Source organism: Eurosta solidaginis, chromosome 3 (assembly GCF_040869045.1).
Source record: "Eurosta solidaginis isolate ZX-2024a chromosome 3, ASM4086904v1, whole genome shotgun sequence".
Taxonomy (NCBI): domain Eukaryota; kingdom Metazoa; phylum Arthropoda; class Insecta; order Diptera; family Tephritidae; genus Eurosta; species Eurosta solidaginis.
This window is the reverse complement of record NC_090321.1, coordinates 236,960,993-236,987,992: the sequence shown is the minus strand read 5'-3', so window position 1 is coordinate 236,987,992 and position 27,000 is coordinate 236,960,993. Positions and strand designations below refer to the sequence as shown.

The 27,000-nt window shown below is 35.5% G+C and overlaps 1 protein-coding gene and 1 long non-coding RNA gene across 17 annotated transcripts in view; both read left to right on the top strand.

Annotated features, from left to right (window-relative positions):
• The window catches only part of tor (tyrosine protein kinase receptor torso), a 435,792-nt gene that overhangs the window by 153,147 nt on the left and 255,645 nt on the right, over nt 1–27,000 (top strand). The gene's annotated exons all lie outside the window — the stretch shown is intronic.
• LOC137245259 (uncharacterized) lies at nt 7,539–8,178 on the top strand. The gene is made up of 2 exons (XR_010951283.1): nt 7,539–7,609; nt 7,694–8,178. It is a non-coding gene; the product is annotated as an uncharacterized lncRNA (long non-coding RNA).

Sequence of the window (27,000 nt, the reverse complement as noted above, 5' to 3'; positions counted from 1 at the left end):
CGTGAACTAAGTTCAGTAAAGATATGTCGATATTTGCTCAAGTTATCGTGTTAACGGCCAAGAGGAAGGACGGACGGTCCACTGTGGATAAAAACGGGACGTGGCTTCAATTGATTTCGCCCATTTTCACAGAAAACAGTTACCGCCATAGAAGCCATGCTCTTACCAAATTTCAGAAGGATTGGTAAATTATTGTTCGATTTATGGCATTAAAAGTATCCTAGACAAACTAAATGAAAAAGGGCGGAGCCACTCCCATTTTGAAATTTTCTTTTATTTTTGCATTTTGTTGCACCATATCATTACTGGAGTTGAATGTTGACATAATTTACTTATATACTGTAAAGATATTAAATTTTTTGTTAAAATTTGACTTAAAAAAAAATTTTTTTTAAAAGTGGGAGTGGTCGATCTCCGATTTTGCTAATTTTTATTAAGCATATATATAGTAATATGAGTAACGTTCCTGCCAAATTTCATCATGATATCTTCAACGACTGCCAAATTACAGCTTGCAAAAGTTTGAAATTACCTTCTTTCAAAAGTGGGCAGTGCCACGCCCTTTGTCCAAAATTTTACTAATTTTCTATTCTGCGTCATAAGTTCAACTCACCTACCAAGTTTTATCACTTTATGGACCCTTCATACCAAATTTCATCAAGATACCTCAAAATTTACTCAAGTTATCGGACGGACGGACGGACATCGCTCAATCAAATTTTTTTTCGATCCTGATGATTTTGATATATGGAAGTCTATATCTATCTCGATTCCTTTATACCTGTACAACCAACCGTTATCCAATCAAACGTAATATACTCTCTGAGCTCTGCTCAGCTGAGTATAAAAAAAACTATTTCTGGGGAGTATTGGAGCCTACCTTTTTCAAATATCCAGCATATCATTCCTTCTAATTATCACTGTGTGGTTATTTCCGCGATTGCGAACATTTCGCAATTTGTTGGGACTATTCAAAGATTATTTTCTGGACGGTCTCGATACTGTTTTCAAAATCATATATTGGTATATCGCAAAATTTTTATGTTGTAGTTTCTTACCACGTAAGTTGTGACTGTTGTTGCTCAAAATTTAGTGCATTGCTCCGAACTCTGGTTTTGTAGCAGTGTACAACGGAATATTACCAGCTAGAAAACAGATAAAACTAGTTCACATGTCAACTTAATAACGCAATTCAACTTTGCAAATACATATGGGCAAGTCCTTGGTAACGGACGCAAATTCGCCAGAATTTCAACCTGCATAAAATATAACATGAGCAGCGGACTGAGTAGATATTACACTATTTGAAGCGACAATTTCTTCTCAATAAATTACACTAAATGATATTGGAAATATATTCTTTGTGCGACATCAAGTTTTGGGGCTAGTAAAGTAAACATATCTGCATACTTGGCCTTCGAAGTCTGCGCTAAGGGCCCAAAATCCTCTTTTCATAAGCGGAGACGTATAGCTTTCCCTCTGTTTAATCTTCAATAAATTTTTAGGTCATTAAATGTTAGTTTTATAGAAGAAATAGAACAAAAGTACAAAATAAATTAAAACTTTAAAGGGCCCATATATAATTTCGCGTTCAAAAACTCACGAATTTAATAAATCCATTCAAATTTGGATAAGATATTCCCATTTAACCATTTCTAGTCGACAAATATATATGGGGTATTCCATCCCATTTTGACCAATTTTGAACCCGACCCCTTTAGAATTGGCTGAAAGTTTTTCTTCTTTTTCTAGCTTACGATAGACGTTTTTCAGAAGTTTTTCAAATTTTTTCATCCAACTCAAAAAAGTTATGAATTTAAAAAAAAACACCGTTTTTAACAAAAATTGACCGTTTGGGATTTGGTTTTTTTTTTTAAATTTGTTTTTAAATGCACTTTCCGGAAAAAATTCAAAAAAATTTTTAAAGTTTTTTTTTCAATTAAATAAAAAAAAAAAGTTGTCGGCCCACTCCGGGATTAGTGGGGATGATTGCAGAATTGATTGAAGTTTTTTATGAAAAAAGGGCGAAATTCGAAAAACTTAAAAATTACAAAAAAAAAAACAAAAACTTTAAACATTTTTTTGAATTTTTTCCGAAAAGTACATTTAAAAACAAATTTCAAAAAAAAAAAAAAAAACAGATCCCAAACGGTAAATTTTTGAAAAAGTTATAGCATTTTGAAAACAAAAACGGTGTTTTTTTGTTTAAAATTCATAACTTTTTTTGAGTTGGATGAAAAAATTTGAAAAACTGCTGAAAAACGTCTTTCGTAAGCTAGAAAAAGAAGAAAAACTTTCAGCCAATTCTAAAGGGGTCGGGTTCAAAATTGGTCGAAATGGGATGGAATACCCCATATATATATTTTTTCCAAGCAGATACGATTCACAAGAAAAATGCAAGCTAATTTGTACTGCTTTCTTTTGTGTCTGAACTGAACTGATTTTAGAGTTTCCTCAGATAGTTCTTTGTATATATAAATTAAAAAAGAGATACAACAATTTATATTTTCATGTATGTTTGTTTAATGGTGTGTTCAGTTTATACTTATATTTAAGAACTCATGAGCTTAACACCGGCTTATAATAATTGAATTTCCATTATTATGTTTTTCTAAGAGAAACTGAAAAGAAAGAAACATTTACTGGCATATTGCGATGGACCCATTTCGAAAACCGAAAAACATTTTAATGTTCTTCATATTTTGTAATAAATATTTTGTAATAAATAAAGTTATATGCCAATATATGGATTAACTAATGGTAGTGAGGTTTTGACTTGAAAACTTTTAGAGCACAATAAAAAATTTTACCCGAAGTTTCCGGAATAAGTTTAGTAAACGGACCTATTTAACATCAGAAAGCTTTTTAATTTCACGCCGACGTTGGCTTGCTAGCAAAATAATAAGGATAAGGGTAGGTTCAATTTATAAAACCTCCGTTTTTCAAAGTTTTTTTAATGCTAAATAAAAGTCTAGACACAATTTTATGAAAAACAAAAGTATAGATCTGGGTTTAACAGCGCAACAATATAAAGAAAGGAGGTGATTGTTTGTTAGTAAAATATTCAAATTTGCAAAACCAGTGAAGCCATTCTTTGAAATCATGTTTCTCTGTCCATGATGAGTGGAAAGAATAAACTATTTGATTTCCACATCATACACATAATTGACCTTTAATCCCAAGTGATAGAAATAAAGTGTGACCACTTTTGATTTTCGGTTCGTGATGGACATTTTTTGGGATTCGCCCATATATACATAAACAAACAATTGCAAAGAAATATTGTCTTGAAAAAGTATAGCAAAATGCGTCATTTCATTTCGCTAGAATATCAACAAATATGTACGTTTTAGTTGTTATTTTGTTAGAACAAAATATGTTTGTTCAGCTAATTAAAAGAAAGATAAACAAAAATAAAGTAAGGGTGTTTAGGTTTAGATGTAACCGAATCTTATATACTCAGCCTGAGTTTGAATTGTGCAGTTCATTTCAGATAAATTACTTTTTTCGAATTTTGTTACGAGGGTTACATCTTTTTTTTATTGAGGCTGTAGAAATGTTTTGTAATGTTTGATCGGAATAGGCGCGTGGCACCGCTCATTAAGAAAAATGTCTCCTTATTTCCTCTTACAATAAAACTTGGTAAGTGAAATTCCCTAATATATATCATATTATTCTAGTCCATGATCATTTTAAACATCTTTTATATAAAAGTGCGGGTGATCTTTAACCGATCCCGTCCAATTTTCCTAGAAATATTTCCTGCTATAAGGAAGATGTGTGTACCCAATCTTATTAGGATCCTTTAATTTTTCTTCGAGTTATGGCTCCCGAAACATAGAAAATTGTTTGGCCATAAAAGGGGCGATGCCACACCCATTTTCAAAAATTAAAATTTTTTGCATTTTTTGTTTGCTGGGTTGGAGCTGTTTTGGTCGATATGTATAAAGAAAAAACCCAAGAGTTTTTACTTTTCTCTTCTATGCATTTCGACGCATCCGCGTCATCATCAGGAAGTCTATTTATTTTCAAACAAACAACATGAAAATACAAAAGTAATCATTATTTTCAATAAACATTACAAATTCAACATTAAAACAATAACTCACAATAATTTGATTAGTTGTACAAACACAATAATATCACAGGACAATCGACACATTCATTTTTCTTATTTTCTATTTTTGTTCTTATCATTTTTTATTATTGCTGTATAAGCGCTATTTGTATTGTCAATGTCTTCTTTAAAATTCATGACATTCGTCATATGTTGTTGGATGTGGAGACTTTCCAGTGTCATCCTCCTTTTGCATCTTCTCTCAACATCTAAAATTTTTGCGTTCCCAAAATCAGCTGTATGGCCATTGTCAGTCAGGTGTTGAGAAAGCGCGGTATTTGTTTTTCTGTTTTTTGCGTCCATTTCATGTTCGTGTATTCTCGTTCTCAATGCTCTTTTCGTTGTGCCAATGTAACATTTATTGCAGGCATTGTTGTTGTTACCGTTGCATTGAATTTTATACACTACATTGCATTGTTGTCCCTTGTCTATTTTGTCTTTTGTTTTTGTAAAGAAACGATTAAGTGTATTGTGTGGTTTGTGAGCAAATGTTATGTTGTCTTTTTTCATAATTCTCCTGAGCGATTGATTACTTGTTAGTCCGGGTATATAGGTAACTCCAATATAAGTTTTGTTTGTGTTTGCTTCTGTTTGTCCATTTGATGAATTAGGGTGGTCCATTTCTTGTGTCGTATTAATTATAAGCTTTTCTATTAGAGTATTCGGGTAGCTATTTTTGAAGAGAATATTTTTTATTTTCTTCTTGTTTTCTTCTATGAAATCACCGTCACTTAGAAGATGTATTTTCCTTATTAGACTTGTTGCTGTGTTAATTTTCTGCTTCCATGGATGATTGGAGTGATAATTGATAATTCTTCCTGATGCCATCGACTTTGCATACCAGTTGAACGTTAAGTTTTGGTTTTTTCGGTGTATTTCTACGTCTAGGAAGGCAATTTTGTTGTTCTGCTCTAATTCTTTAGTAAATTGTATCCTGGTATGCTGTGCATTAAATACTGTTAGTATGTCTTCCACGTCTTTAGCTTTAACAATTGCGAATATGTCATCTACATATTTGGTTATGTATTTGACATATATGTCTTTGCTTTTTAATTCAGCGAGGCTGTCGTCCAATATTTTGTCCAGAACGATATTTGCAATGGTTGGAGATAGCGGGTTGCCCATTGGCATTCCGTATATTTGTTGGTATATGGTGTTGTTATATGAAAAATAATTGTTGTCACGTAGGCAGAAATCTAGTATCGTCTGGAACTGTTTTTTGTCTATTTGTGTATGTGTCTCCAATTTTTCCCATTTTCGCATAATAGTGCGTATTGCTAAATGTATGGGTATATTCGTAAAAAGAGATACGACGTCGAATGAAATGAGAATTTCGTCGTCTTGAATTGTGAAATTATTGATTTTTTCTTTAAGTTGAAGTGAACTTTTTATATTAAGATCATCGGATATAATATTTTCTAAAATGCTTCCAACAAATTTTGATAATTTGTAACATGGTACATTAATAGATGAGCAAATCGGTCTAAGTGGTGCGTGTGGTTTGTGAATTTTCGGAAGTCCGTAAAGTCTTGGAGCATTAGCAGCCGCGGATGTCAGCTGAAATTTTTGTTTTGCATCGAGTCTCCTTTGTTTGTAAAGATTATTTATAATTGTGTTGTTCTTCCTCATCAGTTTTTGTGTGGGATCATTCCTAATTGTTTTGTATGTGTTTTTGTCGTTTAGCAACTCTTTCATTTTTAGTTCGTATTCATTTTTGTACATCATAACTGTCTTGTTGCCTTTGTCTGCATTTGTTATTATGATCTCGTTTCTGTGTTGGTTAAGGAATCTTTTGGTGTCTGTCGATGTTTTCAGTATAAACTTGTCCTTAGTGCAGTTTCTAATTTTTTGTTGAAAAGTATTGATTTTTGCCGCAATGTCACTCCTTACAGTATCTTTTTCCCTCTCGTCCTCAAAACTTTGTACGCATTGTTCCAAATCGGCGATTATTTCAATGGGTGAAAATGTTTTTCTTGACACTGGTAGGGCGAATTTGTTGCCAAGTGACAATAACCAACGCGACTCCTGCGGTACTTCGATGTTCGTATTGTTCACAAACCAATCTTCATTTAATCTCATGCCAAATTTTATAGTATTCTTCGAAATTTGCTTCTGGAGTTTGTCGTTGTGTATACTTTGTGTGTTTGTGGCGATTTGTGTCGAAAAATAGTGGTGGTTCTCTATAATTTTTTCGTAATCTGTTTGTTGAAGTCTGTTTTGTAACGTTTCCTGTAAGTGCTTAACGGTCGTTGTGATAATTTTAATATTAATGTTTGATTCTTTTATTTCTAAGTTAACGACTTTCAGAAGAAAGCATTGTTCTAATTTCATAAGGTCTCGTCGTGTGGTGTCTAGTTTAAAGCAGTGTTGTATCGTTTTTGCCTTACCCTGTAAATGTGATGGAATGATGCCATAATCTTTGCACCGCAGTAAAAATTTTAGGCGCTCTTTTTGTTTAGCCAGTTTTTTGATGTTTTTGTTGTGTTGCTTGATTATGTAACAAATCTTTTCGTCGTATTTGTATTTGATGTGTTGGTAGAACTGCTTCATGTTGTTGTTTGTAATATTCCGCGTTTTTTCCGGTTTTTGCTCACCGTAAATATTTATATGTTGATTGGACCAAATTCTTTATGAAAATGTTTGCTGGGTTGGAGCTGTTTTGGTCGATATGCATTTTTCTTGTTATAATTTCGCATGGAAAATGAAACACCATTATAAAAATAGGCGTGCCCTTCACTGATTTCCTTAATTTTTCTTCGAAGTATTCTTTGTTAAAGGAAACCTCTCTGTCGAATTTTGTTATGATAGGTTTAACGGTTTTTGATTTAAGATTAATAATATATGTATGTATGTAAAATTGATTTTATCACAAGTGGGCGGTACCTCGCCCATTTTCAAAAAACATCAAGAGTCTTAATATCAGTTCACACATCAAATTTTAGCGTTCTAAATAATAAGGTTTTACGTGTTTTCCAAAATGTTATACATGGAAAAAGTGGGCTTGGTTACCATCCGATTTCCCTCATTTTTAATACCGATAGAAGGTAAAAGCCAAGGAACCCATATACCAAATTGCAGTATTTTATTCTCAATATTTACTCAAGTTATCGTGTTCAACGACCGATAGACGGACGGTTGGATGGACATGGCTAAATCTATTCCTTTTTTCATCGTCAGCATTTTGATATATGGAAGTCTATATTTATCTCGAATCGTTTATGCCCGTTATGTTACCAAAGTCAATACAATCCGTCTGCAAAGCACGCTGAGTATAACAAGATTGCGCTTGTGTAGCTTTAACTTAAATTTAGATGTGTTTTTGTTATTTCAAATTCCTGGAATCTTATTTTTTATTTACACGTCTGAATTAGGTATAAATAGCGCCCACAAAATTAATATCGCTGTACTTTATACTTTAAAAGTGGTAGAAAAAGTTATAAATTTAAATGAGTTTACCAAATCAGTTAGCGCTGCAGTTTGTCCTGCTTATCTGTATTTTAACCAATACGAGTGCATTTGTATGTAGAGACTACGGAAGTACAAATACAGAAATCAATACGAATGCGTCATTTGTAGGTAGAGATCGCTAAAATACAAATATAGCAACACAGGAAAGACTGCCGCCCGCACATTGGAGTATAGTAGATATATTTAGTCGTTTAACGTTCAGAGTTTGTGGCATTGGTTACTTAGTCCGTGATAATATGGTGATTACACAGGGGTCCGTCGTAAGAGATATACCTTGGCGGGAACTCCGCGTTCAAGCTGGTGGAAGAACGCAACAACGCCATGTGGAGAATATTGATCTTTCTTGTGATCATAATCTAGCTGTTGTAAAGTTGGCTGAAGCCTTTCGTCTAACTAATGTAGTAGAAAGAACACCAGTTGCCTTTGTTCCAATAGTAGATTTGGATATTCCGGGAGTTGAAGACTTTTTAAGAAGAGCTCAGATATTGTGATGGTCAGCTCAGCAGTCGACTGATTATGTTTATTTCTCATATCATGTATAAATAAATTGTTATAATTGCGTAAATAAATGTTTTTTATTGAATGAAATGAAAGTGTGACGCATGTAAATGAATTAAGTTGTGAGACCAAACTTTGATTTTTAAAGTTCCCTCGTGAATGAATAGATCATAACATGAAAACAAAACTGCGGAATGACTACTTTAAGGCTCTGGTAAACTTCGTGTAAAACAGCTGATCCAACGAATTCTATGGAAGTCTATTTAAACCGTTATTGAAGCCATAGAATAACGCCTTAACCATAACGATACCATAGCCAACCAATAAGCTAAATATAAATTTTTGCAAGATCGCGGGTTCGAACCGAGCTCAAGGCCTAACAATAAATATTTTATCATTATTATTGTTATGATAAATTTTTTCTTAATTGAAAAAAATTATTAAATTAGAATAGAAGAAAGAAAAAATTTAGACAACTGCCAAAGCTCGTTGTATAGATCCATTTCGGGAACTGCTAAATTCCTTCATCGGCAACGTTTAGGCGCCGCTGCTATAACCATTCAGCCATCACAGCGGTTTTTTATTTGTCGTCATTAATCCTACTTCTATTCTGGTTCTTGCCAATTGATATTCACAACACTGCGACATCTGTTGCAGAATGAATGTGAAAATTGGACTTGTTTGATGGCAATGCATGACATGTCATATTTGATTGACACTTTTTCCCCGTGCTAAGTGCTTACGGCTTGTATCATAAAAAAGAACCCGCAATATGACAATATTTTTAGTAACGAATGTACTCAACAAATATACACATTATTATTTACATACATACTGTTTAATTTGTCTATGCAAAAAAGAACACCGTAATATGGTTTAATACCCTTTCAATGCCTTCTAAATGCCAATGCTTTGTAGACAGCGTAAGTAAATGATTAAATTAGAGATGATGTATGCAGATATGAACTTAAGTATGATGCGCTGGCACAGTGGGCTGAAACTGACCAAATATGCTCCCCCTTGAAATGCCTGCGTTTGCGTATTGGGCGACGTGTGATTTTGATGTTTTTGTGGTTTTGATGTCTACCACTCGAACCTTGCCATCAGAACCTGGAACAGTGTTTACAATTCTTCCAAGAAGCCACTGCTGAGGGGACAAATTTTCTTCGTGTATAATAACCATTTCTCCGACCTTTATGTTAGTTTCTGGTTTTAGCCATTTGGACCGATGTTGTAAACTAATAATATAGTCACACAACCAAACTTCCCATAAACGTTGTTTGAAGTATGATACCCGCTGCCACTGTGTTAAAGAGGACATGTTTTGCGCCTCAATATGCTTATCTGTAGTTGATAGTAAAGGTTTGCCAATTAGAAGATGACCTGGTGTCAATTCATATCATTGGTCGAGAATTAAGAATCGCTTCGACTTCTATTATGACGGTTTGCAATTCTTCATATGTTAGGTTAGCTTTGCTAATGTTTTTGATTAAAATTTCACTGCTGCCTAACATAATCCACCGAAATGAGGGGCGCGAGGTGGAATGAAACAAAATTCGAAACCAGTGGTGCTACTTTAGCTGACAATGTCGTCGACTGCTGCCATAGAGAAAACTTGTTGTTGAAGTTCTTTCAATTTGGCCTGAGCTCGATGAAATTGGTTGCATTATCACAATAAAGGCGTTTAGGAAAGCCTCGCCGACCTATAAAACGTTTCAAACAAAGCAGCAAAAAGTTATTAGCAGATAGATCAGATACGAGCTCAGCATGCATTGCCTTCGGTGCAAAATAGACAAAAATTGCTATGTAAGTTTTATATGGGGGTTTTCCTCGAATGCGATAAGTTGTAGCGAATGGGGCACAAAAATCTACCCCAGTTATGAGAAATGGTGTTTGCCCATGCATACGATCGACAGGAAGATCTGCCATTATTTGATTCATAAGCTTTGGGTTATAATGGAAGCATTTGACACAGTTTCGTACTGTCTTCCTGACGATTTCTCTAGCGTTTGTTACCCAGACCTTTTCACGCATTAAATTCAACAATACCTGTGGGCCGGCGTGTAAATTATTGCGATGAAGGTGTTCAACAAAAAGTGTAGTGAAACGATGTCCCTTTGGCCGTATAGCTGGAAACTTTGTGTCAAAAGGTATTGGTGCCTTAGATAGACGACCTCCAACTCTTAAAATGGGAATCGTAAGATCGCCCACTTTCATTTCATCTATGAATGGGGTTAGTTTTTGAAAAAGATTTCACTTGTTCCTGTTTGCGAAGACATTCGATATCTTGCGCTAACCCCTTTTGTTGAATTTGTGATACAATTCTCCAAAAGGTGTGTTCCAGTGCTGTATGTGGTACGTGTATCACAATCGCAGCGCGAAGATGCGCGTCAACTGGAAATTTGTTGAAAAAACGATAGACGTATGATGTTGTGCGAAGTAGGCGATAATATGATTAGCTACGATTGATTATTGCATTAACGCTCCCTCGCTGCTACTACTACTACACTTAAACGATTTGCTACCAGTTTATAACAGGCCAATCTGTAGACTCTTTGTATAAGGAAGTTGGTCCTGTGAACCATATGGTTTCCAAAAGGTTTGTGGCACTTGACCCACGTGAAACAATGTCAGCAGAGTTATCCTTCATCGGAACGGGCCTCCAAATGATCTCCTTCGAATTTTCCTGAAGCTCTGAGACTCTATTTGCTACAAAACGATTTATAGTTGACATGTGCCATTGAAGCTCTATCTCGGAATCTGTCCAGAAATAAACTTAAGAAGCGTATTGCATTAATTTATTTTGAATTTTTTACCAAGTGCGACTAAGTAAAAGCGCTGCACACAACTCCAGTCGTGGAAGCCATTGGGCCTTAGTGGGGCTACCTTGGATTTAGATATATGCAATATTGTTTTGTATATGCCCCCTACGCTTGAAGCGTCTGCAAACCGATGAAATTCACTAAACGAATTTGTTGATGTGAAAACGTGACGAGGTATTTCTATTTTATTAATAAATTGTAGATCAGATTTGAATTGCAGCCAAGTATTTTGCAAATCTTGTGGAAGAGTTTCATCCCACTGCAATTTTCGAATCCAAATTTCTTGCAGCAATATTTTGCCCCCAATAATAATTGGAGCTAATAAACCCAGAATATCAAACATAATTTCGATACAAAAAGCGTCAGAAACTTGTGGTGAATTCGAGTATCACTTAGTTAGCGACAAACCTGCACTTTTCAGAACTTCTATAATTTCAAACAGTGAAATTAAATCGTATATACTCTCTGCGCCAGTCAGTAAATCATCAACATAAAAGTTGTCTCGAATCCCAGACGCTGCTTCTGGATGCGCCTTCTCATTAAGGTTTGCCAGATGAACTAAATTTCGAATTGCGAGAAATAGTGCAGCAGCTAAGCCATACGTTACAGTATTGAGTTGAAGAAGTTGCAGTGGTTCATGTGTTTCATTTCTCCAAAGGATAAGTTGACAGCACAGGTCTTCCTCGGCAACTAAAAACTGTCGATACATTTTAGACACATCAGCCGTTAGTACATACCGATGTAAGCGAAATGATAAAAGTGTAATTATTAGCTCTGGTTGGATGGTAGGTCCAACCATAAGTTTATGACCCCTATTAAAAGGTGGCATATGACTCAAAAAAGAAATTGCGAGAAACAGCTGTTAAAGATAAATAATGCATTTCTTCAGTTTCTTAGTAGTAGTAATTTTTTTGAGTCATAAGCCACCTTTTCATAGGCCGGGTAACATTTAATGAATAGTTTGATGTGGTACGCGCAGAAACGTCAAAAACTACACGAAGTTTGGTAGTTATACTCTGTTTTCTGAGAACAAAGTGATGTGGAATAATATAATGCCAATTTTTAAAATCGAAATCATTAATTGGAGACATGTGGCCAAGTTCCACATATTCCTTTATAAATTCCGAGTACATGCTCTGTAAAGTTTTATCGCGTAATAAGCGACGTTCAAGGGAGAAAAAACGCTGTTTTGCGTTGTCGAAAGAATTTCCTGAAATGTTTGGCGAACATTTAAATGGCAACCTTACCTGTATGCGTCCATTGCTTTCTACCTTGACGGTTTCACTGAAATGCTGCTCACTTAAAAGATGTTCTTCAGACAATGTAGATGGCGGTTTGGCAAATTCCTCGATTTCCCAAAATCGCTGTAGAAATGAGTCGATGTTAGATGGCTTTGAGCTTAATGCAACATTGCATACGAGAGGACGAGAATTAAGAGCGGGTACAAGTTGGCCTCCAACTATCCAACCTAGCTTACTATTTTGTAAAATGGGTAAACCTTCCCCAAGAGATATGGTGCCATCTTGTAGACATTCAAAAAATAGTTCGGTGTTCAATAAAAGATCGATACGTTGCGTTTTATGGAACAATGGGTCTGCAAGCTGGATTTCTGGGGGTATGCGCCATTGAGATGTATTAATGGACTCGTATGGTTGTTGTGACGAAATACGTTTTGTTATCGCAAAATTTGATTACCAGATAAAATCTCCAATACGATATTTGATGGTTGCATTTACTGCAAATTTTATATTAGTTTGTATATCGGATATACCTGACACTCCCACAGATGATGTGATCCTTTTGAGTTGCAATCGTTTAGCCGTCTCTTCTGTTATGAAGTTCAATTCTGAGCAGGAATCCAAAAGAGCACGAGCAGGCTGCATTTTACCAAATTTGTCTTGGATGTAGATTAAAGCGGTAGGTATTATAGCTGTTTTATGTGAGCGAGCAATTAATGAAACTGTCGAATTAATTCCAGATTTGTCTGACGACTTGGTTGAAGTAGATACTGGTGTGGATTGATTTGTTGTCGTTAATTGCGTCGATTCTCAAGTTGTTGCTGAAACCGAGGCAAAGTGTAAATTAGAGTGATGTGACTGTTGACATATACGGCAACGAGAGTTTGATGGACATTTAGACACGATGTGTCCGGTACGCACAAAATCAAACCGTTGCTTAGGTGACAAGGCTATAAATGATGGGCACCGGTTGACATGGTGGTCAACGTTTCTGCAATGCAGACAGCTAGATTTAGCACTAACAAAAGAATTAACAGTTCGCTTACCATTTGGTTTGCTTTCTAGAGGGTATACCTTCAAATTTTCCTTTTCTGAACAGGTTTATAAATATCGGCAATGACGACTTAACCATTTGTAGCAATCATCCCATGATGGTAGGGTTTCAAATCCTTGATTCTGATTATAAGCTGCCTTCGAATCCGAATCTATTTTGGATAAAACTATATATATAAGAGTTTATTATGTCTTTTTCAGAGCCTAACGAAGGAATATAACCACGAAGTGCAGCAACGGATAAAACGGATAAAACGCTTATATTCCGCATACTTTCCATCAAACTTTGGAAGTTTTAGTGTGGGTAGACGTTTGTGATGAGGATTGAGTCCCAATGATGTAGCATTAAAAATACTAGTGTTCAAGTCACTGACGCGGTTTCTAGACTTGATTAGCAACACGATTTTTGTCTTGGTTAAAATATAAGTTTCTTCAATTTTCGCTCTCGAAATATCGGTAGGGGCTAGGGTCTCAATATTGCTGTGTACATCGCAAATCTGTTGAAAATACGACTCAACGATCTGCAAACGACATTCTAGTACGGCGTTATCGGTTTCTCAATCTTCAACGCCACTTCGATCTTGCATGCTACTTATATTACGAAGAATGATGGTACTCCTTTGCCTAAGTGAGGCTAGATAAGCTTGATTCTCAGCGGAAAGTTCAAGTAAACCTTGCGGACTGTCAGGCGTTATGATGGGAATTATACTTAGCCTTGAAGATCGTGTAGTAATAGTAGATCGAAAACAAAAACAAATTATTTATGTAGGAATTTAAATGTTTGGTAGGTCATAAACTTTCAAACAGATAGTAAGTATTGTAAAGGTGGATGAAACGCAAAAATATTCCTATTTTATATAGGCGATTATTTTGATTGGCAATAGTAAGCACGATTGCTAACTTGTGTACTGGCAGTTGAGCCTCGACGAGAACTGTGTATTAAAGTTAATATATACCTTACCAAAAATCGATGATATATCAAAATTTGATGCTACGCTTACGAGTGTTGATACTTTTCGAATGTTGATGGCCGATAGTTTGCGAGAGTTGATGATGTGCAGTTGGTAGTTGCTACAGTATGCTTACAACAGCTGGTCGAATAATGCTAGTTCTGCAAAGCTGATATTTGGAGTAACAGCGACAAAAGAACGAACGATGATTAGCGAGTTAGTACTTTAGTAACATAGCAGCTGGTCGAATAAAGTTGATTATGCTTAGTGGTGTTTGGAGCAGCAGCGACGATAAAACGAAAGATGATTTGCGAGATGATACTTCAAAGCACAGCACCTGGTCGAATAATGTTGATTATGCACCAGTGGTGTTTGGAGTGCCAGCGACGATAAAACGAAAGATGATTTGCGAGATGGTACTCCAATAGCACAGCAGCTAGTCGAATAATGTAGAATATGCACATGTGGTGTTTGGAGTGCCAGCGACGATAAAACGAAAGATGATTATGATGATATGAGAGCGATTGAGCATAGCTATGTGATTAGCCAGCGTAAGTAAATGATTGAATTGGAGATGATGTATGTAAATATGAACATAAGTATGATGCGCTGGCACGGTGGGTTGAATCTGACCAAACAGACAGAATGTCTCAATTGTGTTGTTAGTGTTAAAATGAGATAAACTGAAATAGGCAAGAAAACAAATACAAGAAGGATAGCCTAGTGGTTAAGGCTTCTTAATTCGCGGTTCGAATCTCGGTGAAACCTTTGATAACATAACGAAAATGCCTGATGATGATTACGTGGTGGTTTTCGAAATGGTACCTTCGCAATATACCAGTAAATGTTTCCTTCTTTTCAGTTTCTCTTAAACAAACATAATAATTGAATAGTTGGTTTTTATATGCCGGTGTTAAGCTCATGAATCCTTAAATATTAAGTATAAAATATTGGTAGTAGGAAAACGAGTTTTTCATTTATAATATTTAAAAGCTGTAAGTGTAAATTTATAAAAAAAAAAGTTAAAAAGTGAAACTGAGCGAAATGCCTGGCCATTGGCGAAAAGTGATGATCTAAGATTCACCACTGCGTTATCCACCGTACACTCTTGCATTTTGTAAACTGTGCCAGCCCAACACAGTATAATAATAGGTTGTAAGATTCCCTCCATTCCGTAGGATTTTTTTAAATATCTCAATCTGTGCCCCCCTAGCGAACATTTTTATACCCAGCTGTACTTGTACACAGGGTACTATAACTTTGATTGGATAACGGTACCTGTACAGGTATAAAGGAATCGAGATAGATATAGTTTCCTGAGTCAGTGCATGGGATACTATTTCAGCAAATGTTTGCTTTGGGTTTGCGTATGTAGCTCGCTTCGTTTCGACGTCCCAGATACCATTTATAAAACTCTTAATCTTTACCCTTTCAGTGTATTCCACGGGTGCGTCCGCATTTGCAAGATGAGCCAATCTTTCAATGTCTGAAGCAAACTCCTTCAAAGCCTCGTTCGTTATTTGATAGCGGTTTTGCAATTCTATTTGGTGGATTTGTTTCCTGTGTTAGCTTCCCTAACGTCGTTTTACAGCAGCCAATGCTTCATAGTTGTTCGGTTCCCCTTCGGGAATCGTCTGTAGGATTTCGGCTGCTGGCCCCTTCAATGCTACGAATAGAGCAGCAACTTTATCTTCAGTATTCCAGTTGTTCACTGCTGCGTTCTTCTCGGACTGTAGCTTAAAGACCTGGAAAGGAACACAGAACCGCCAAAAGATGGAGTTTTTACCTTCTTAGTAGACGTTGAAGTGATTGGACGCTTCAATTGTAACTCCTGAATCCGATCTTTCAAAGCATCCATCTCGGCCTCCATTTTATCTTGTTGTTCACTAAAAGCCTCCAACTGCGATATGAATTTTGTTTCCTGTGCCTCCAGCTTTGTTGCGATACGCTATTTCTGTGCTTCGAGCTGTAATGCTATATGTGCCTCTTATTCGTTTAATTGTTCTGAAATTTGTGGCGCCATGTGTGTTTTCTGTTCTTTCAATTGTGCTTCAATCTTTGATGTTATGCGTGTCTCTTGCGATTCCATATTGGATATTATACGGTTCTCCTGTGATTCCAGTTGAGATGCCATATATGTTTTCTGGGATACCAGTTGAGATGACATTTGCGACGACATTTCTGAAATACGTCCCTCTTGTCGTGTATTCTGTGATTCCAGTTGGGAAGTCACTTTCGATGTTTGAGCAGATATTGCAGCCAAAATCGTGTTCAAGTCTGTGCTCGTAACTGTCTGCGATGTTTCGTTTTTCTCTTCAATTTTTGTTGTTATCTCGTCCCCATCAAGATGAAAGAAATACTCGTCCACATTAATTCCTTCCGACTCTATTACCTCTGGTAGCCGTGCTTGAAGGTCGATCTTATTTCGGGTTGTATTCAATCCACGGTTATCCAACTCCTTTTTCAGTTGCTGGATCTTTAATTCACTTAACTTTGCCATGTCCAAGTTGTATTCGCAATGTTCGGAAGTTATGCAACAATTCCTCTTCTGACACTAATTGTAACGAACTTTGCGAAATTCTGCTTATTTGAAACCTTCTGCTAACGTTCGAATCGCTTAACTGTTGAATAAATCACTCCAATATTCTGCATTGCAAACGGGTCTTTATTAGACTACTTTGGGAGTAGTACAATTTCACTTCACTTCGCAACTGAAAGCGTGTTCAAATCAAACTGATTAGTCATTCCTCAGCTTGCGCTGCTTTTATACTCTCTGTTGCCTCGTCAGCATATTTATCCAAAGGTCTAGACGTTTTACCTTCTAGAATATCCTGCTTGGTTACCAGCGATATACATATCATCCCATTTCGACCAGTTTTGAATCCGACCCCTTTAGAATTGGCTGAAAGTTTTTCTTCTTTTTCTAGCTTACGAAAGACGTTTTTCAGAAATTTTTCAAATTTTTTCATCCAACTAAAAAGAAGTTATGAATTTTAAAAAAAACACCGCTTTTGTTTTCAAAATGCTATAACTTTTTCAAAAATTGACCGTTTGGGATCTTTTTTTTTAAATATGTTTTTAAATGTACTTTTCGGAAAAAAATACAAAATAAATTTTAAAGTTTTTTTTTCAATTAAATAAAAAAAAATTCTCGACCCACTCCGGGATTAGTGGGGATGATTGCAGAATTTATTGAAGTTTTTTATGAGAAAAAAGGGGCGAAATTCGAAAAATCTCGAAAAACTGAAAAATTACAAAAAAAAACTTTAAAAATTTTTTGAATTTTTTCCGAAAAGTACATTTAAAAACAAATTTAAAAAAAAAGATCCCAAACGGTCAATTTTTGAAAAAGTTATAGCATTTTGAAAACAAAAGCGGTGTTTTTTTTAAAATTCATAACTTTTTTTGAGTTGGATGAAAAAATTTGAAAAACTTCTGAAAAACGTCTGTCGTAAGCTAGAAAAAGAAGAAAAACTTTCAGCCAATTCTAAAGGGGTCGGATTCAAAATTGGTCGAAATGGGATGGAATACCCCATATATATTTGTAGTTTATGAGTTTCTCACAGTCATATGCCTGTATGTGTGGGGAACTACTTCGGCTGATGACTACTTATTTGTGTGTGTGAGATAGCTCTTCACTTCGAGCTGCTGGTTATGTGTGTGCATGTACTTCTCGTCGCCTCCCATGTATGTGTGTAAATGATGATTAAATTGATGTGTACACAAGAGTGGCAGCTTGATTTATTGTTGTTGTGCCTTGATTTACTAACAACATAGTGATGCTAAAATTCGCCACAATATTACAGAAATATATAAGCGAGTTTAATTTAAGAGCACTTACATGATGAGATCCAACGTGGTCAGCAGGCGCCTGGTGAGGTGTGTTGGTTTGCTAAAGAGTTAAAATGACTTCTTTTTCTCTCTCTCTCTGAGTATAATTCTTATTAGAAATTTTCTTTTGAACGATTCTATGTATACACAAAAAAAACTCTTATTGCCTCAAAAATGTAAGACCATTTACCATGTTTTTAATCCTACAATGCTCAAATCTAAAATTTAGAAATTAAAAACAATTTTTTTTAAATTTTTTTTCAACTCAATTAAAATTACTCATTTCATGTTTCTTATATATATGTATATTATGAGTATTAAATCAAGCATAACAAGGAAAATAGGTTATAAATAGTGTATCAATAATTCATATTAATAGTTAAAATTTTTTCGCCCCTTCCAACTTTGTTTTAGTTAATTTTTTTTGTAGTTGCTATATATACTTATATATTTTCATTTAGAAATATGTAATTATTCATAAATTTCGAGCTTATTTTAAATCTTTTTTCTTCTTTTAATAGGAAAACTTTTCACCACTATTTTTTGTAGTTTCAATGCGAAAAATACTAATGATGAAATTATTAAAATCACTAACTTTACACATTAAATTTACGATTAGATTTCTGAAACTAAGATCGTTTTCCCTTTTTGTTTTCTATGTCTGAACACTTTACTTATTTTTTTTTTTGTTTTAAAGCGAATAATAAACTAAATGTAATAATAAAATAATATATATTCATTTATAGTTTTGGAGCAGAAAAAGTTAAATATGAAACCACATTTTGCGTATTCTATTGTGATCTCCAAGATCTCTAAACTGAAATCGAATTTCCTAATTTTCAAGCTTTTCCATTGCAAATCTAGTCTAAGTAAAGCTTTCTATAAGGCCTTCATAGAGTGATTAACGTAACATTTTTAGCCTCGTGCTTTAAACCCTTGATTTTTCCTCTTGATATCTGTTAGTTCAACAGGAAAACTTGATGCAGGAAAAGGTTTTTTTTTTGACGGTATTTGTTGAGATTTTCGTGATTACGCGAGGAAAGCTTCAAAGGTTTTCTTTCTTCTTACTTTTGCAGTACCATTCGACTTATATATTTGTTATTTCAGCCGTACCGAAGTAAATTTGGTGACCATGCACCGTTTCATACAATTAAGACCGATGTGGTATCGAAGCACAACTTACCACTTTGAAATCTCCAGCCAGAAAGAAAGAGCTAATTTTAGCGGAAATCCTTGACATCTTCTTTCTCTACTCTCATTTTCGTAAACACATCATGCCCGCAGTTAGATCATTTGCTACAGGTGTTTCCACTGAGCTAATTTCTTTTAACATTAACCTTAGAAAGAATTTTGAAGCCAAATGTTGCCAAATATTGTCCTGAAAGATATCAACTACCAGGCCATTCTGTTTTAGTACATACTTATTTACGATCAAAAAGGAGATTTTAGGAATCAAAGCCGCGCTCACAAACTTTGCATAAAATAAACCGTAATTTTTCCGATTTAAACAACTTGAATGTAGGAAAATTTACTTATTTTGAAAAAAAGTAAACTTTTAAACTTGGTTTCCCCCATTTTAGTTTTTCAACTTCATGTATGTATATTGGAGTTAGGGCATATTTTATCAAAATTACCAGCATTTATCGCAAAAATTTCATCAAGAAATTAATTTTTTTGCAAAATATCTTTAGAAACACAAAATATAGGAGCGCATTCATAGTAGAAATTTAGTAGATAATTAAGGTTAGTTACAGCTTTTTTGACATATATTTCACACGAAATTATGGCCAAACACTGTAACTAACTTTAAGAACCTACTTGACTTTAAATATGCACAAAAACGTATTATCACATATGTAACTAAATAAAAATCAGTTCAATAACTAAAGTATAAAAGGACTGAAATGGCAACACTGATCGTATGTTAACATCTGTTTTCACTTCTTTTCGTTCATGGCTCAACTAGCCAGCCATATCCCATCAGCTGATTTTATATTTTTTCTTTTCTCTGGAATAGGGATTGTTAAAAGGAGATGGCAAATTAAAATTAAACGAACAAATTGATAGCATTTTCTTACAACACACAAAAACTGATGTTTTCATTCCATTCCATTCGCCTAACACCAACGCGCAAATTTTGAAAATCTGAACAATGGTATATTGTTGCTGTAGAGATGAGCCAACCATATAGTTTAGCCATGGTTTCGATCCACAAATTACCTACCCAGTTTGCGCATTCACGAGTTCAAAATTGCTTCGTTCTGCGCATCTACGTCATAGTTGACTCTTGAGCGAAAAAAAGAGAGCGAAAAAAAGAGCTAAAGGAAAAAAGTCAATTCATACGTCATAAAAAACAGCTGATCTAATGTTTACATGCGCAATGCGCAATCTTCTTGTGTGATTTGTGATTTCGTTCGCTGCCTATTAAGGCCGCGGTACAATGAAAATTTTCATATAGATGGGTTTAACACAAGCTTATGCATTCCAATAGTATCGCCACAATCAACCAAGATGTTGCGTTTGTAAATATGAAGGAACTTCAGACTTGGCAATTGAAGTTTATTACGCCTTGCCCATTCACATACAAAAATCACGAAGCACTGTTGTAAACATTCTCCTTATACAACAAAAATATTTGCTAACATATTTGGTGTCGTATTCGATTGTTATATTGCAGATTTTAATTGCGAACAATGTTAGGAAATTTACCAAGCAGTGGGAAAAATAATTTCACTTGCAAATTGTGCCAACACCCTTAGCCAATGCAAATGTCAAATTCTTCTTCTTATCTTTTGCTTGGAACAAAATTGGGGAGTTGGCTACTTTTTAATATCAGATGGCACCAGTGTCGCTCATTCTACCGTTCTCCATAAAAATACGTGCAATCTACTCATAATGCATAAGCATGTGTTAAACTCATCTATATGAAAAACTGCTTATGTGTCGGAGCTATTAGGAATTCGTCGTCATTCCGGTCTTGTCTTTTCGTGTGAGCGGTCAAGCGGGGTCATCCTCGGCTCAACGACAATTTTCGGGCTTTTTTGCGTTGAGCGGAAAATTAAAATAGGCCTCAAGATTGGCTTCTGTGCTTCCCTCGGGCTATTAGACGGAGTTAGAATATGCGATGTCTCTCTGACCTGGAGTTAGGGGGTGTTCTGCATTCCAAATAGGAATCAAAAATTCGTGCAAATTAAAAACTGGTGTGGTGCCATAAATAACCAACTCGCTTTATACATACAAGTTAACACGCTGGCGGCCCTCAACATGTTGGATTCCCACAAGCGGAAGTTTACACGTGCAGCTGTGTAAGCATAATCATTTTTCCCACAATCCCATATCCACCTGCCGCTGTGTCAGCATAATCATTCTTCCCACAGTCCCTTGGGCCACCTGCAGCTGTGTCAGCATAATTATTCTTCCCACGTTTCATGGGCCACCTGCAGCTGCGCTATCATAATTATTGTAAGCAGCATAATTGCAACCCACCACCCGCTTCAAGGCCAAGTGCATTTCATCATATCGCGCAATGACAACATTATCAAACCTATGGGAACCAAGTCAGTAACAATGCACATTGCAGCGGAGTCAGCATATTTCTAATTCACAATGTTGTGAGACTTTTGCATTGCACATGCCAGCCAAGTAAGACACCTGCGGGAAGTCAAGGCTACACTCACACCAAGACGTCGCATATGTCTAGCTGCAGAATGTAGATGGAAATGTTATATAAGGAAGCAGCACTCCACGCAGAGGACAGTTGCGTCGGGGCTTTCCTACTAACCGCTATTATACTTAATTATAGAATACTGAATAAAGTGTTAAATCTTAAATTTAATAAAGCTTGTTTTCTTATTTAGTATCCAGGGCAAGTTGGCTCTTTAATTTTTTTTAGTGTAAGGATCACAGATCCTTTAAGTCACATATATAACGGATCGTAACGGGTCGTGGCAGACACTTGGCAACAGGCCACATTGAAAATTAACTTTCATATACATATGTACATACTAAAAGAAAATAAAATTCTCGAAAATAACCAACGGAACAATTTAACGGAGTGTTAAAGAAAATTAAACGCATACATACTGGATGCTGAAAAACAGCTCGATTTACATAATATGCAGTAATCATTTCACAGCAAATCTGCAATTTTTATAGCAAAAAATTAAATTCACTTTTAGGAACATTGACATAAATGTAAAATACAATTTCAAATGAAAAAAATAAAAACATTACCAATTGTGTGACTGGCGTGGTGCCTTAAAAAAAAAATACATAAGAAAACCAATTTTAATTGAACACATTATTGGACAAAAACTACCATCAATTTTAAATGCAAAATAAGTAATAAATAACTTAACTAAAGACTAATTAAATATAACCTAGCGCGGGCCCATGAAAAAACCAATCTTAAGTGAAAATACGAACAATTACTAGAATCAACACCAAATCGCAAGTTTATACACATGGTTCTGGCCTCTATGGTATTCCCATTGTGTATCAGTGACGCCAAAATACATATACTCTTTGATGATAACAACAACAAGAAAGAACCATCTGATATACAACCTTGAGTTATGGACTAACGCCCGTGCCAATCAACCACCCCCCCCCCCCCCCCCCCCCCCCTCCAAAAAAAAGGAATTCGTCGTACAGTATTCACAATAGTTAAAATAAATATGCTCACCATGAGCTTAGTATGTCAGTATTTTATAATGAATTTTTTGAATGGTTAAATTTATAACATGTAACGTTAGGTTAAGTATGACATTATGTTATATTGAATTTAAACATGTTGATAAGAGAGTTGTACATACCTCTCAAAGAGTTTCATTTTAAAATTCATACTATTTAAGCTGAATAAATATGTTTTTTTTTATTTAATGTGTGTTTTTATTCAAACTTGCAGTCTCTCATATTTAAATAAAACATACTTAAAATGTGTCTTTTGCACAATTTAATCTTAACGCTCCGCTTTTTACATTAACAAATGAGTATTATAAATATATAAATGGAACTATTTCAAAAGTATTACAGGGGAGTATTGGAGCCTACCTTTTTAAAATATCCATCATATCATTCCTTCTAATTATCACTGTGTGGTTATTTCCGCGATTGCGAACATTTCGCAATTTGTTGGGACTATTCAAAGATTATTTTCTGCTTTCAAGATCATATATTGGTGTATCGCTATAGTTTTATGTTGTATTTTCTTCGTGTGGTCTGGCCCGCGGGTATTGGCTAGTTTTAAGAATATGTGAAAAATGAACAGACCTTTAAATCCATAACAACGTCTCATTAATACTTATCTTGATTATGTCAGACCACTTAAGTTGTAAGGCTTGTTGCTCAAAATTTAGTGCACTGCTCCGAACTCTGGTTTTGTAGCAGTGTACCACGGAATATTACCAGCTTGAAAACAGATAAGACTAATTAAGTGTTCCCTTTGTTTGTTCACATGTCAACTTAATAACGCAATTCAACTTTGCAAATACATATTGGCAAGTCCTTGGTAACGGACGCGAATTCGCATGAATTTCAACATGCATAAAAGGGAACATGAGCAGCGGACTGAGTGGATATTACAATATTTGAAGCAACGATTGTGGGTACCTCAAAAATACAAGTACATATATATGACCATACTAGACATATACGCCGCCGATAAACGCCGCCGCCGCCGCAGATTTTAGTCCTTTTTCGCATGCCGCCGCCGAATGTCAAAAATATCGGCGCGGCGGCGGCGGCGGCGGCGTCCGGCGCGTTACTATATTTTCTACTCGTTTAAGACTGTTTAGACCATTTATTGTTCATGTCGAAAATTGGTCGCATATGGTCGAAAGAGGCATCAACGGATGCGCGTCACTGCCAGTTATAAGAAATTTAACTCTTTCTAACTGTTCAAAAGTTATTTAAAAAAACAGGCTCTTTCGATGTCAGCTTAACACCGACTTTGCAACACCCAATTCACCAAGTTATTAAAACAAAACACTAAAAGAAAAGTTATATAATAAATTTATATGCTCACTTTGCATATTTTTTCCAAAAAATTAATAGTGAACAATGAATTCAAATAAAATGACCTGAGACGAACATGTTCTCAAATTGTCCCCAAGTTGTTAAAACAAAGCAAATTACCCAAAAAAGCGCCGATTTTAAAAAAAAACTTTATATTGCGATTGGCTGAAAGAATAAGCGAAATCAGTGATGCAAAATCCTTTACTAGGTTCTAGGGGCATAAACAATCCTTTGAAATGATTCTTACCTCATACTTAATTTGAGCATTTATGTACGTATGAGAAGTGTTTGAAAAATCACTTGGACTTACATTCAAACACCTGTTGTTTATTTTCGAAACTATACAATAGCGTCTGAAATGTTGATTTTGATTTTCACACTTCATCCTTCAACACCCAAGTCTCCCGGTTTGACATTTCCTACAGTTGTCGGCCCTATCCAAAACTAGTCCCTTGGAGTGAATCACATTGATTATAGCCTATCAACCAAGTTTAAATATCACCTACACGTTACGGCTCCATTTTCAAATGTGAATACGTAGGCACATATATTTACCAGATGAGGCTTTGTCCTTCGCAAGAACATTCAAAAGTGGTGAAGCAAAAGCTTTCCCAAGACAGCCGAAATAATGACCGTGTTTGCTACTACCCTAACGTAGTGGACAGTCGAACCAGTCTGAAAACTGAAGCTACGCGGTCATCCATATTGAGCTCTTATATCATAAGGTCAGAAAACAGCAGTTAACATCTTTCAACTTAAAATCGGTCGACTTTCATTCTAAAATATCGTTTTGATTTAACGAAGAATATTGAAATCAAAGTTGTGAACACAAACGTCTGCAAACTTTGATCTACATTTTAAAAATTTTATCCAGGGCCCTTGTAAAATTTTAATTATGTAGATGCGCCGAGGATTATACGATTTTCACCCATTACGCAATGACATCCGCTTAAACTGCTTATGATTTCGAGGGCGGCATCCTTGGCCGAATAGTCATTCCCTAACGTTTCAAGGTGTTTCTCTAGTGTAGCTCAGCAGCATAGCGCGACAAAAGCATCCGCTGGAAAGTCTTTGGAGCTACACCTAGAGCTTCTAGGAAAGTGACGTCGACGAAGGTATGAGTTCGAAGACGCAGTCCTATAGCTTCTGTGCTTGCATATGGTGTGAGGGTCAGGAGGAGTGGTAGCGACTGGTGGTCGGGATTGCCACTGTCCTCACATCGGGAATTGTAGCTCTTAAAAACAGCCGAAAAACTGGAGACGCCCTGTGCCACGAGACTCATGAGTATTAATAGACCATTAATAGCAACCGTAAGTCGCCTTTGTGCGTGACCGCCAAAGAGCCACAAATGATTTAAAGAAATAGTGTTCGCGACGATTATTAGGAGTTATCCCTAGGTGAAACTACGCTTTGCACGAGATATACAGACAAAAGTATGACTATTTTATGTATCTCCATTTCTTTTCAACTGACGCAACAGTACCAATTCCAAAGATCGGGGTTAAGTTCAGGGCCTCTCTGGAGTAAGCGAACGAGAGAAAATCCCTCCGCAAGGAGGTACTCCTGAACATTTTTGTACGGTCTTCGAGATCTTGAGGCAAAAACCCCAGATCTTTCCGAAATGGTCAACACGTTGATTTCCTTAAATACATGCACACAAACGCTTTTCTAAATATTATTTTTTTAAATAGAAAAATCAAGCTTTTTAAAGTAAGAACACCGGCGTACGCCGCCGCGCCGCCGCCGCCGCCGCCGATTAAGTGATCGGCGTAAGCCTCTAGACCATACATGATGGGATTCGGACGCGACAAGGAATAAAAGTAATTTTTTAATGCTTGTGAAAGTATGCAACACTTAACCCTTTCGCCCCTACTGGGACAATACGTCCCAGCAAACTTCAAATATGTGTATAACTTTTAATTTTTATCCAATTACGCATTGAAATCTGCCCAATATAACCTTGAAGCCTTCTTTGATGATCAGTAACCGCATTCCGTCATTATTGACATCAAATTTCCCGTTACGCAATATTTTGCACAGACATGTCGCGACATTTCATCAGTAATGCGTTGTATTTCAGTGTGAAACGTCTATCTGGTACCGTTTTTATTCGTAATATACCACTTGCTATAAAGTTTAGGTGTGAATAAATATTATTCCTTCGAAATTGGAAAGAAATTATAATGAAAAAAGGAAGGTTTTTATATTTTTAACTGCATTGGGACATATAATCCCAATAATGCATTTGTGTGGGATAATAATATCCCAATATTTGTTTATACCTTCAGATGTGTACAAATATTTGGCTCTTTTGGTATTATTGGGACTTATTCGTCCCACCTATAAATGTTAATAAATGTTATTGGGATTATATATCCCAGGATAACGGTAAGGATTCAGGTATGCCAAACATCTTATATTTTAGTCATATTACAGGATTAGCTGACGTAATGATGAAAATACCGCCTGATTTCGAAAAAAAACTCAGGGGTGAAAGGGTTAAAGAAGCTAAGAAATTTTATATTCCTCAAATGAGAGAGAGAAGGTGAAATATATTTTAAAAACGCTGAAGTAAATTACAATAAATGACATTGAAAATATATTCTTTGCGAGACATCAAGTTTTAGGTCTAGTAGAGTAAACAAAATCTGCACACCTGGAATTTCGAATAGGCCCTCATAGTCCGGGCTAAGGGCCCAAAATCCCCTTCACATAAGCGGATACATATACTAGTACATAACTTTCCCTCTGTTTATTCTTTGATAAATTTTTAGGTCATTAAATGTTAGTTTTACAGAAGAAATAGAACAAAAGTACAAAATAAATTAATACACTAAAGGGGCCATATATAATTTTGCGTTCAACAAACTGGCGAAAATAATAAATCCATTGAAATTTGGATAATATATTCCCATTTAACCATTTCTAGGCGACAAATATATATATATATATATATATATATTTTTTTTTTTTTTTTCAAGCAGATAAGATTCACAAGAAAAATGGAA